Raw genomic sequence first — 11,494 nt, 5'->3', positions numbered from 1 at the left:
AAGATATTTTCACTGGATATAAGGTTCTGGGTTGACAATTTTTCTTTTTTTCAGCATTTGAAAAATGTTGTGCTGCCTCCTTCTGGCCTCCATGTTTTCTGATGAGAAATCTTGAGTCATTTGAATTGTTTTTTTCCCCTAAAGGTAAGATGTCATTTCTCTTACACTGTTTTCAAGACTTTTGCTTTGTCTGTAGTTTTAGAAGTCTGACTATGATATGTCTCGATGTAGATTTATTTGGATTTACCATGTTTAGGATTGACTCAGATTTAGATTTATATCTTTCAGCAGATTTGAGAAGTATTCAGTCATTTTTTCTTTGAAGATTTTTTTCAGGCCCGCTTTCTTTCTCCTTTTTCCAGAACTCCTATGACATGAATACTAGATCTTTTTGGTTCCACAGGTTCCTCAAGTTCTGTTCCTTTTCTTTTTTTCCCAGTCTATTTTCTCTCTACTGTTCATATTAGGACATTTCTGTTGTTCTATGCTTCAGCTGACTAGTTCTTCCTTTGTCCCAGGTGTGGGGAGGGAAACACTGCCCCTTCTCTAGGGCACCAGCTTGGGCTCTAGGTGGAAACCAAGGCAGAAGATCCTGGGCCTGTGAGTCCCAAGGGCAGCCACACTCAGTAGCCAGCTGACAATCACTCTTCATGTTATAATTCTTTTCTTACCTTTGAATCATCCGTTATATCTTTTTAAAGGATACAGCCTGGCCCAGCAGTTCTATGAAAAATTAAATGAAAGGATATGTCCACATGTGGCCCAGTGAAATAAAAGAGCAGCAATACGAGGATTTGGGGAAGGGGCATCCAGAACTACATGCACAGTAGCCAGAGGCTAAGCAAAGAGGCACCCAGGTGACTGCAAAGACACAGATGCCGCGGGATGGGGCTTGATGAAGTCACAGCCACCAGTCCATCCCCCAGAATCCTGAAAAGAGGAAGTGGAGGTCCTGCTCTCACTAAGTGGGGATATGTGAATGTGAATTCACATAGAGGCAGGCTTCCCTGGTGGCTCAGATGCTAAAGAATCTGCCTGAAATGCATGAGACCTGGGTTCAATCCCTGGGTCGGGAAGATCTCCTGGAGAAGAGAATGGCCACCCACTCCAGTATTCTTGCCTGGAGAATTCCATGGACAGAGGAGTCTGCCAGGCTACAGGGTTGCAAAGAGTCAAACAGGACTGAGCAACTGAGCACATATACTCAAATGAGTGAGACAAGAGAGTTATTCAGTCCACACCCATTATATAGACAAGTAAACTCAGACTGAAGTGTGATAACAGCAGTAACAGCCTTAGCAGAGCTGGCATTTGCACCGTGTTGGACTGACCTCAAAATTTATATTGTGTTTACTAAAGGAGAAGGGGTGAATTCTGGGGAGATGTGTGGTGAACTTGGCAGATTAAGTTAGACTCCAAGAATAGAATGAGAGGAAACTTTATGAAGTGGACACTCCAGTCGTGCTATCTGTGAAGAAGATGCTAAAAGCCTGCAAGTGGAGACCCAGAGGCTTGGGAAGAGGCAGAAATATCTTTGGCCAGAGAGAGCTAAGTCATGTGATCACTGAATGTCGGCAGTCATATGTGTCACTTCAAAAATGATCGTAGTACATTAGGCAGCATCCATTGAATGTACTCCAAGTTCACAACTCTATAGCGAAACTGAGAAAGTAAAAAAGCACACTGTTCAGCAAGATTGCTGCTTGGCAAGTGCACCCACAAGAGTTTTTATGGCCATGTCTCTGCCTAACCTAAAACTAGCCATGAACCATAGCTTCAGTGTAGACAGAAAATTTATTTGAGCCACTTAGTGCCCATTAGACTGTGCCAGCATCCCAGATACACCACTTCCTCTGTGCCTCAGTGTACTGGTCTGCCAGCAGAAGAGGAAAGCAACCCCACCAAATGCTGGGGTGATGCCTCAGTCTTTGCGATTATCCCAGATCTCACAAGTATGGTGTAAGTGCGGCTGCTGCTGCTGCTAACTAGCTTCAGTCGTGTCCGACTCTGTGCAACCCTATAGACAGCAGCCCACCAGGCTCCCCCGTCCCTGGGATTCTCCAGGCAAGAACACTGGAGTGGGTTGCCATTTCCTTCTCCAATGCATGGAAGTGAAAAGTGAAAGTGAAGTCACTCAGTCGTGTCTGATTCCTAGCGACCCCATGGACTGCAGCATACCAGGCTCCTCCGTCCATGGGATTTTCCAGGCAAGAGTACTGGAGTGGGGTGCCATTGCCTTCTCAGATGGCATAAGTGCAATGCCCCTGAAAGCAGAGTCAGTGGTATATTTGTAAATGGTTAGCAACAGGCTGACCCTTGGGGGAGAAACCCTAATTTATAGTGTATGCCAATTTCAGCTGCTTTCAAACAACCAGTATGATATCACCAAACATGAAGTTGGGAAGAGATGCAGAGTAGCCTATCATTATACGGCACAAATATGATTGAAATAAAACACCTCAAAAGTACAAAATTAATCAGTTCAGTTCAGTCGCTCAGTCATGTCGGACTCTGCAACCCCATGAATTGCAGCACACCAGGCCTTCCTGTCTATCACCAACTCCCAGAGTTTACCCAAACTCATGTCCATCGAGTCAGTGATGCCATCCAGCCATCTCATCCTCTGTCATCCCCTTCTCGTCCTGCCCCCAATCCCTCCCAGCATCAGAGTCTTTTCCAATGAGTCAGCTCTTCCCATGAGGTGGCCAAAGTATTGGAGTTTCAGCTTTAGCATCATTCCTTCCAAAGAACACCCAGGGCTGATCTCCTTTAGAATGGACTGGTTGGATCTCCTTGCAGTCCAAGGGACTTTCAAGAGTCTTCTCCAACACCACAGTTCAAAAGCATCAATTCTTCGGCGCTCAGCTTTCTTGACAGTCCAACTCTCACATCCATATATGACCACTGGAAAAACCATAGCTTTGATAGACGGATCTTTGTTGGCAAAGGAATGTCTCTGCTTTTTAATATGCTATCTAGGTTGGTCATAACTTTCCTTCCAAGGAGTAAGTGTCTTTTAATTTCATGGCTGCAATAACCATCTGCAGTGATTTTCGAGCCCCACCCCCAAAAAAGTCTGACACTGTTTCCACTGTTTCCCCATCGATTTCCCATGAAGTGATGGGACTAGATGCCATGATCTTCATTTTCTGAATGTTGAGCTTTAAGCCAACTTTTTTACTCTCCTCTTTCACTTTCATCAAGAGGCTCTTTAGTTTTTCCTCACTTTCTGCCATTAGGGTGGTATCATCTGCATATCTGAGGTTATTGATATTTCTCCCGGCAATCTTGATTCCAGCTTGTGCTTCTTCCAGCCCAGCGTTTCTCATGATGAACTCTGCATAGAAGTTAAATAAGCAGGGTGACAATATACAGCCTTGACATGCTCCTTTTCCTCTTTGGAACCAGTCTGTTGTTCCATGTCCAGTTCTAACTGTTGCTTCCTGACCTTCATACAAGTTCCTCAAGAGGCAGGTCAGGTGATCTGGTATTCCCATCTCTTTCAGAATCTTCCACAGTTTATTGTGATCCACACAGTCAAAGGCTTTGGCATAGTCAATAAAGCAGAAATAGATGTTTTTCTGGAACTCTCTTGCTTTTTCCATGATCCAGCGAATGTTGGCAATTTGATCTCTGGCTCCTCTGCCTTTTCTAAAACCAGCTTGAACATCAGGAAGTTCACGGTTCACATATTGCTGAAGCCTGGCTTGGAGAATTTTGAGCATTACTTTACTAGCGCGTGAGATGAGTGCAATTGTGCAGTAGTTTGAGCATTCTTTGGCATTGCCTTTCTTTGGGATTGGAATGAAAACGGACCTTTTCCAGTCCTGTGGCCACTGCTGAGTTTTCCAAATTTGCTGGCATATTGAGTGCAGCACTTTCACAGTGTCATCTTTCAGGATTTGAAATAGCTCCACTGGAATTCCATCACCTCCACTAGCTTTGTTTGTAGTGATGCTTTCTAAGGCCCACTTGACTTCACATTCCAGGATGTCTGGCTCTAGTTGAGTGATCACACCATTGTGATTATCTGGGTCGTGAAGATCTTTTTTGTACACTTCTTCTATGTAGTCTTGCCACCTCTTCTTAATATCATCTGCTTCTGTTAGGTCCATACCATTTCTGTCCTTTATTGAGCCCATCTTTGCATGAAATGTTCCCTTGGTGTCTCTAATTTTCTTGACGAGATCTCTAGTCTTTCCCATTCTGTTGTTTTCCTCTATTTCTTTGCATTGATTGCTGAAGAAGGCTTTCTTATCTCCCCTTGCTATTCTTTGGAACTCTGCATTCAGATGCTTATATCTTTCCTTTTCTGCTTTGCTTTTCGCTTCTCTTCTTTTCACAGCTATTTGTAAGGCCTCCCCAGACAGCCATTTTGCTTTTTGCATTTCTTTTCCACGGGGATGGTCTTGAACATCATAAAATGATTAAGATGTGATAGATTTAGAGTATTAATTATCCTTATTTTATATAATTTGTTTAATTGCAAGTTTATCTAATTTAATTTTTAATATTGACTGTGTTTAACAACTGGCTTACAAATTTCCTGAAAATTTAACAGTTGGCTCTTGTGAGTTGGTATAAGCTAGAACCAGTATCGTACTGAGCCAATGTTTCCTTTTATGGATAAGTATTGAGTGAAAGGTGAACTTGTAAAAGGATGGGCTTTTACATAGGGGTAAATTATCCATGAGGTAACACACACACAAAAAGAAGCTGTGAAGCAGTCTTAGGGGTTTTGTTTTTACTTTTTACTTATTCTATGTCAGAATAGTTTTGCTCTATCATTTTACTTAATGATTTGTCAAACCATGACTTCTCTATTGAGCCCTCTGTGGAATATATCAAAGGCCTTCCACATTTCCATCATAATAAAATATAATGGGTACCATCTTTATAGTTTATCTGTCTCACAGACAACATGAATGGGGGACAGAGGATGGATGGGGGAAGATTGTAGTTGAATAAGATGAACTGGTGGTTTAGCACCACTTCACTGCCAACAAACCCTATATTAAATTTAATGTGGCTCTCAAAGATAAAAGAGGCAGACGGGACACATGTAGAAATCAGCAGGATGTGTTAGAGCAATTAAAGATCAAAGATATGGCTAATCCCTGCCCCTGAGGATTTTGTGCATGGATGTGTCCCCGGTGCCCAACGCACTGCCAAGCAGACGCAGAGTGGTACCTGAGACTCTCTCACTGGCTGTCGGTTCTCCATCCTTCAGGAGCAAGCTCAGCACCCCCGATGCAAAGAGAGCTGTCTAAAGAAGAAACTGCCAGGCAAAATGAACTTACCCTCTGGAAATTCAGCACCCTGTTGCATTATTCAGAGTTCTAAGGGAGACCTTCTTGCTACTGCTAAGTCACTTCAGTCGTGTCCGACTCTGTGCGACCCCATAGACGGCAGCCCACCAGGCGCCCCCGTCCCTGGGATTCTCCAGGCAAGAACACTGGAGTGGGTTGCCATTTCCTTCTCCAATGCATGAAAGTGAAAAGTGAAAGTGAAGTCACTCAGTCGTATCTGACTATTCACGACCCCATGGACTGCAGCCTACAAGGCTCCACCATCCATGGGATTTTCCAGGCAAGAGTACTGGAGTGGGGTACCATTGCCTTCTCCGACCCCCTTAGGAATATATATATTGTTGGAAGAGTTACAGAGTTTATAAATTGTAGACCTCCAAACCTCCATGAGTTATTAAAGAAAAGCAACTCACTACCACTTATTTTGCAACAACCAAATATCAAACTCAGGTCAGTTTCTCCTTAACTTGATAATGGCCTCACCCATGATGGATTAAGTTTCTCTGGGAAAATCTTCACCTAGGTATATAGGATTGAGTATATTGAAAGTGAAAGTGTTAGTCACTCAGTCATGTCCAGCTCTTTGCAACCCCATGGACTGTAGCCCACCAGGCTCCTCTGTCCACAGAATTCTCCAGACAAGAATACTGGAGTGGGTAGCTATTCCCTTCTCCAAGAGATCTTCCTGAGCCAGGAATCGAACTCAGTTCTGCTTTACTCTGCAGATTCTTTATTGTCTGAGCCACCAGGGAAGCCCTTACAGGATTGCTGGCCAACAACTAAATCTAGCCATCATCGGGCCCCAAAGCTTCAGAGGAAATAGTATTTCTTATCAGAAGTTACCTCCTCATAGTCTGCCTTTTCCCCCTGGACAGCATCCCCTTCCTTGAGCTCCTGCCTATAAATTTCATCTGATTTTCAAAACTTTAGTGAGTCTGCTGTGAAACATTTAGACTTCCAATAACACTCAAAAATTAAAAATAACTCCTTGACCACATACTTTTCATGTTCCACAATAAATCCTCACGTAAGACATACAGAATATGCAATTTATGGCAAATCACATTGTCACATAACTAAACCTAATTTGCCCAGGAATCCTTAAATCCTCTTCCTTCTAGACACTCATGAAACTAACATTTGGAAATAAGAAAGTCAAAGAATGGCCTATCAAACAAAATTTAAAATATTTCCCATTAGAAAGGTATACAAAATATTTCCCATAGAAAGGGTGAAATTTCACAAATGAGACTCTCAGCACAAAAGGAAAAGGCAGTAAATATTTTTCTACATATGTAAAGCAAGGAGAATAGAATTTCAAGTCTCACTTAGCTTTTAAGCTGATGCATAGCTGAAGACAATAATATACCCAGGAGCCAGCATGAAGCCATCTTTCCAAGGTGGGACATTGTAGGAATCTGAAACATTAAGCGTAACCTAAGGCATCTGTGAAAGACAAAGCTGTTCTTGGGATAATAGAGACAAGACATTTTCAAATACTGAATATAGCAAGATGACCAAAACCTTGAAATGTTCAAGGAAATTCATTTTTATTACATAATGTAAATAGCTTCATAAGGGAAACACACATAGAATACTTTCAGCAGGAAAAGAAAACTTTTTATATAAATTATAAGCAGTTATGAAGCTTATTTTCACAGAAGCATAATTTTAATCTAGTTACAGTCTTTTCATGTGTCATTATTTTATAAACTCTTCACCATGCAACAACAAAGTCAACCTAGTCATCATTGTAATGACTGTCGTAGGCTGGCTTCCTCCAGAACAGATGCTGAGACAGACATGAATGCAAATAGCTTCTTTAGGAGGTGATTCCAAGAAGCAGTCAGAAAACTGAGCAAGTGATACAAGGAAAGATGCCCAGGAGCAGGCTATCACCCCGGGCAACCAGGGCTCAATCACTGGTTCGAGGGCTGTTCCCAGTGGGTGTTAACTCCCCAACACTTAGAGGCTGCCCTGTTCAAAGTGAGAAGACCTCAACAGCTGGAGGAAGCTCACAAGTAAAGATCTGTAGATCTTTCTGCAGCTGAAAGTTTTGGGGTAGAGTATATGAGCTGGAAGTCTTGAGGGTGTGTGGCCAGGACCCAAGAGCATCAGACACAATAATGTGATATCTCATCACGTTGCTGTGTCATTGTTTTTCTATTTGCTTCAAGAAACACAGATTTAATTGTCCAAGTTTCAGGAAGAAATCAGTCAATGTAACATCCATGTGAAACTTAGAATAGGTGCCTGGGGAAACAGATACGTTAAACTGTTTTGTAATCAATGTGCTGGAAAGCTGAGTACATCATTACTATTCAAAAAGTGTTCAATCACTTCACCCTCATTAAGACAATTATTATTAAAAAAAAAAAACAGAAGACAGTAAGTATTGACAAGGATATGGAGAAATTGGAACCCTTGGGCATTACTGGTGGGAATGTAAAATGCAGTTACTATGGAAAACAGTATAAAAAATTAAAAAATAGAATTATCCATATAATACAACAATTCCACTTCTGGGTATCTACCCAAAAGAATTGAAATCAGGGACTGAAACAGATATTCATGCACCCATGTTCACATTAGCTAAAAGAAACAACCCAAGTGCCCATCAGTAGATGATTAGGGAAGTAAAATGTGGTATACACATATAAAGGAATATTATCCAGCCTTGTAAAGGAAGGAAATTCTGACACAAGCTACAACATGGATAAACCTTGAAAATATGCAAAGTTAAATAAGCCAGTTACCAAAATACAAATGTTGTACAGTTCTACTTATATGAGGTACATGGAGTGTAGGGCTTCCCAGGTGGCTCAGACGGTAAAGATTCTGCCCACAATGCGGGAGACTTGGATTCAATCCCTGGGTTGGGAAGATCCTCGGGAGAAGGGAATGGAAACCCACTTCAGTATTCTTGCCTGGAGAATTCCATGGACAGAGGAACCTGACAGGCTACAGTCCATGGGGTCACAGTATGTGAGGTACCTAGAGTAGTCAAATTCATAAAGACAGAAAGCAAACCAGTAGTTTCCAGAGGCTGGGGGAAGGAGGAGTGGGGAATGACTGTTTAATGGATATAGTGTTTCAATCTAGGAAGACGGAAAAAGTCCTGAAGGTGGATGATGCTGGAGGTTGCACAACAATGTGAACACACTTATACCATTGAACTGTACATTTAAAATGGTTATAATGAAGAATTGGGAGAATAGCATTGAAACATGTAAAATATCATGTATGAAACGAGTCACCAGTCCAGGTTCGATGCATGATACTGGATGCTTGGGGCTGGTGCACTGGGACGACCCAGAGGGAGGGTATGGGGAAGGAAGAGGGAGGAGGGTTCAGGATGGGGAACACATGTATACCTGTGGTGGATTCATTTTGATATATGGCAAAACTAATACAATTATGTAAAATTTAAAAATAAAATAAAATTTAAAAAAATTAAAAAAATAAAATGGTTATAATGGTAAATGTTATTTTATTTATATTTTACTGCAATTTTTTTTAAATCTTGCAAATTTTTAAGTTTTTCTAAATAAAAGAATTAACTACTATTCTATGCAGCAGTATTGGTAAATTTTTCCAAGATGTTCATCAATTTTCTTAACATCTTCCAAGCTGTATATACTTAGTTTCTGGAAATTAACATCTGCTGCTGCTAAGTCACTTCAGTCATGTCCGACTCTGTGTGACCCCAGAGACGGCAGCCCACCAGGCTCCCCCATCCCTGGGATTCTCCAGGCGAGAACACTGGAGTGGGTTGCCATTTCCTTCTCCAATGCATGAAAGTGAAAAGTGAAAGTGAAGTCGCTCAGTCATGTCCGACTCTTAGCGACCCCATAGACTGCAGCCTACCAGGCTCCTCCATCCATGGGATTTTCCAGGCAAGAGTACTGGAGTGGGGTGCCATTGCCTTCTCCGAATTAACATCTACAGCCTGTGAAAATATTTTAGCAGAAGCCACTTCAGGACCCTCTCATGTTCTTCCTATCCTCACTCTGTGTGCACACCCAGGGTCTTCCTCTGGCCAGAACAGAGGCAGTGTTAGGTCCAAAAACTGGAATGGTTTCGCTTCAGCTCTTTCTCCAAGATACAGTTCATTTACAGTTGTGTGTTTCTAGGGTTTGTGCAAAGGAACCAACTCACCAAACCAGGAGCTTTCAATCCCCAGGAAGAGCTGGCAGCAGGGATCCACCAGTGGTGTTTGTGTGAACAGTTGATTTGCCTGCCCCCTCCCCCCTGCTTGAAACGGGTGTCAGGATCTGCTGAGGAAGCCAGCAAGGAAGGAGGTTTTCAAGTTGATCTTTTGGCAGATTTCTCTCCTCAGCAGAATCCTGAAGGCTCCAAGACTGGAGGTAGCTTTTGTCCCTAACTCCTTTCTCATTCACACTAATAAGATTTGGGCCTGATACTTTCTTCCACATGGTAGCTTGTTCTCGAAGGTGCAGGTGCTGGGTAAGACAAAAACCATCGAATTGCTTTTAATAACCTCCTGCTCCCACCAAACTGAACTGCTTGCTGTGTCCCACTTTCCCAGCTCCAGGCATGAGGAGAGACACACTTCCGCCCTCTCTAATGGTCTAGTGGTCTAAATCCACTCCTCTCCTCCACGATCCCTTGCTCAGTCACAAGTTAGAGGTAATTTATTCCTCTTCTACAATCCCGTAATACTTTGGCGATACTGAGATTTTTGCATTTGGCATTTTCTATCTTGTATTTTTCTTTGCAACCCCACAGACTATAGCCCATCAGGCTCCTCTGCCCATGCAATTCTCCAGGCAAGAATACTGGAGTGGGTTGCCATTTCCTTCTCCAGGGGATCTTCCTGACCCAGGGATGGAATCCCATCTCCTGGGTATCCTGCATTGATAGGCGGATTCTTTACCTTAATGCCACCTGGGAAGCCCCATCTTGTATTTCAGGTAATGGTATTTCTATCTTTTCTCCCTTACTGGCTTCTAACTTCCTTTAAGACAAGGTCCCTATCTGATTTACCTTAGCACCCACTCCACTCAGAATGTTAGTTCAGCCTCTTTCCCATAACAGGAAGTCAGTAAATATCTCACAAATAAATGAATAAACCAGTGAATGAATGAATGCATGAAATCCTACAAGAAAAGCCCACCAAGTCTGGGAAAAGCTCTGCCACCAACCGTTTAGTTTTCAAATGTCTGTATTTCTGTCCTGCCCCGCCCCTCTCCACCCTTGAAGGAAACAGAGGCTATAATGAGAGGACATGTCATCATCTTCAAACCTCTATCTATACCCCCTTCAGCCTCTGAAACACTAGACAAGCAATAACCTCCATCACCCCTCTCTGCACATCTCCATCCCTATGCCTTACAGTCACTTCAAACCTGAGAGCCCAGATTCCTCCAGTTAGGGAGCCTGAGTGTAGACCACAAGTTTCCAGGAGTTCTATCATCCCAAGAGGGTGACAGGATCATGAGGAGGAGACTGGGACAGCAAGGCCTTGGGACCCACCTCACCGCACCCCACCCCCTCCCCCCCGCCCCCGCCACCGCACATACACACACACACACACACACGCTCACATTGTGCTTCAGCAAAAGCAGCTCTGGTTTCCATCTACTTACAGATTCCATGGGGAAGAGAAGCTTCCCTGCTCAAAAATATCTGAAAAACACTGGTATAGCCCATGTGATTGGACTTTGATTTGCAGAAGGGCAAGAGGTCAGAACGGTACCACTCATTAACCCCTCATACCTGGCACAGTGCCATAAAATTAATTAGGAAGTGCCTCAAGGGCACCAGGCAAGAAGTGCCAATAACCTGGGCCCTGGGCTCAGCTTCAGTACAAACCAGTTAGGCAAGTCCCTTCTCTGAGCTTCAGTTTCCTCATTTTAAAAAAGGAAATTGGCGGAGATGACACTCTGACTCACAGGGAAGACAAGGACCTGTGGGGCACTAACAGAGACTGCAGGATCCTCAACATTTTCTGAAGAAATTTCCGCCTTAGCTTTCAGGGCTGAAGCCTGAGTGGCCTCAGCCCCTCAGCCACTGGCAGCCCAGGCACTGCCCCTCAGCGCTCCTGGTTAAAAGGGCGATGCTGTGGGCCCAGACGACCCGGTTATGCCCAAGCACTTGATCTGGCACTGCAGCCTGACTCCCGGTGCCAGTGCCGTGCACAGGGGCGAGGGCTCAAAGGCAGC

At 43.3% G+C, this 11,494-nt stretch overlaps 1 non-coding gene across 1 annotated transcript; it reads right to left on the bottom strand.

Annotated features, from left to right (window-relative positions):
* Positions 1–11,362: 11,362 nt before the first annotated feature.
* Positions 11,363–11,494, bottom strand: LOC129633516 (small nucleolar RNA SNORA76). Its single transcript, XR_008705093.1, has one exon. It is a non-coding gene; the product is annotated as a small nucleolar RNA SNORA76 (small nucleolar RNA).

This window comes from Bubalus kerabau, chromosome 18 (genome assembly GCF_029407905.1).
Source record: "Bubalus kerabau isolate K-KA32 ecotype Philippines breed swamp buffalo chromosome 18, PCC_UOA_SB_1v2, whole genome shotgun sequence".
NCBI lineage: Eukaryota > Metazoa > Chordata > Mammalia > Artiodactyla > Bovidae > Bubalus > Bubalus kerabau.
Note: the sequence above shows the minus strand (reverse complement) of the source record. Positions and strands in the feature narration are given on the sequence as shown.